Here is a 2,324-nt window from a genome sequence, read left to right as displayed (position 1 = left end):
TACAAATTCTCACCCTGAGATTTCCTTGTACCTTACTCACTCTCTAATACCTATATCACTCTTTGGAAAACACCATTTTCAAGTGACTCTATCCTCTTTCTTATCTCACCCTTATGATAGAAAGTAATTCAACACTTTGAAGGAAGAAAACTTTAACTATGGCGAGGATTGGCTTTACAAGATTTGAAACTATGAACTCTTGCAATCTAAAAACTCTTTGTATATTTTAATACTAATGCTCAGAAGGTATGAATAACTTGAAACAACACTTAAGGCAACTTCAGAAAATATGTTCTGAAAGTTATGAACAAGTTACAAGAAGTGTAGAGCAAGTATTTCAGAAAAGTTTATATTGTGTATGTGAGTTATATGTTGTGAATTATGAGTTTCAATGCCTTTAAATAGGCTTTCCAATTAGTCATAACACCTCTATGAAAAGTTACGTTTGATTGGAATGAAACCATTTCATTTGGGGTGAAAGCTGTGTAGTTTGAATATGAAAACTGGTCCAACAACTCTCAGTAATCGATTACCCAAACATTATGTCCAACTGAGTAATTGATTTTCATAGGGTGTAACTGGTTACTGACAGGTTGTAATCGATTACCCAATTGTTCTGTCAACAGAGTAATTGTTTACCGTATTATGTAATCAGTTACTCAAAAGGTGTAATCGATAACTTGATCAATTTTTGTTTGATAACTCGTTTCTCACTCATGTATCCTATTACTTAGTTCTGGTAACCTATTACTTAGTCAGAGTAACCAGTTACTTAGATCTAGTAACCCGTTACATAGTATTTTGAAAATTGTTTTTATTTATACTTGTAGTTTTCAATTTTCTTTTAAAATATTTTTGAGCATTACTAATATTTGTATATAATAGAGTATAAGGATAGAAGTACCTAAAGACTTAGAATCTAAATCCTTGAAGCTTTATCTTCATTGTCTTTATAAGTATTCTTCCTTTTCTTCTTTATGTGATGTTGGTGTCTTCATCAAAACCATGTCAAGGTTAGGAGCAAGATCTTCTTCACATGAACATAAAGAACAGAGAAAGTTTTTTGGTTGTTGATGGGTTTAAAGAAGGGAAGGACGATTTTGAAGGAGGGATGAGGTTTCCTAATGTGTTCCCTTTGGAAGAAGGAGGAGGGTTAGCCGTTTGTATGATGTAGGAGGTAAGAGATGATGATTGAGTTTTAGCATTTGATGGGCCTAGGGTATCCATGTGTAGAACCCGATTCGGTTTGAGTGAAAGTGGAAGGGAACCATTTTTGTTGAATAAAAAAACAAATTGGGCCTTTTTATTCAAACCCAATCGGCGAGTAATAATTTTAATGAAATGGAGGTGGACTGTGCAAATAAAAAAGGCAAAGAAGTGCATTTTGATTATTTAGTGGCTCCTGGTCACATGGATCTCTTCAAAGAGTCCACTTTTTCCTTAAAAAGTCATAAGGGAGGCTTTGAAAAGGGTTCTTCATCAAAGAAATTTAAGAGAAAGGTTGGGGCTTCCGTTTCAAGTGATATTCAAGGCAACACTGTGGAGGTGCAAAAGTCTACTCAAAGTCTCAAATAAAGAAAAGAAATCTTTTATTTCTCTTCCACATTCTTTTTCTCTGTCGAATCAGGGAAGTAGAGGGTCACGTAATACTATGAAGAAGGTGGAAAGACGAAAGAGGAAGGTAATTAAAAAAGGTAAAGTCAATGTTGATGGACCTCTCTTGTCCAATAATATTGTGAAGTGTCCATGATTGGTTACTGAGGGGGCGAAGATGGATCCAACAATTAGTAACTCCATTACTGATTCACATGTCAGAAGTGCAAATCTCCTTCATTTCAAAGAGGGTGATTTGGTGGTGGGTAAAATTTGGGAGATACGGAAGAAGTTAGGAGTTTCCGTTAATGGTGATGAAGTTGAGATGCTGGATAGAATTAAAGAGTTGGAAAGAAGGGACAAGGTTGGCTTTATTAATGCCAACCGATGGGAGCAAGGGGGTGATCCATGAATTGTGCCTATATAAATGTTAGGAGTTGGGGACTAGGCTTAAACGAAGAAAGATTAGAAGCCTAATGGAGAATAATGATATCCATTTTTTGGGTATTCAATAAACTAAATGGGAATTGTGTGAGTCAAACCATTGTTATGGGCTTTGGGGGAATTTAGATTGCGATTGGGATTTTATTTCATCTGTTGGGCGAGTAGGGGGTATATTCAACATTTGGGATTCAGCTAAGTTCACAAGAATTGACAGCTTCAAAGGCAATGGCTTTCTTACCATTAAGGGATTCTGGCTTGAAGATTAAATTATTTGTTGTCTTGTTAAT

The sequence above is a fragment of the Lupinus angustifolius genome, chromosome LG11 (genome assembly GCF_001865875.1).
Source record: "Lupinus angustifolius cultivar Tanjil chromosome LG11, LupAngTanjil_v1.0, whole genome shotgun sequence".
NCBI classification, from domain to species: Eukaryota; Viridiplantae; Streptophyta; class Magnoliopsida; order Fabales; family Fabaceae; genus Lupinus; species Lupinus angustifolius.
Note: the sequence above shows the minus strand (reverse complement) of the source record.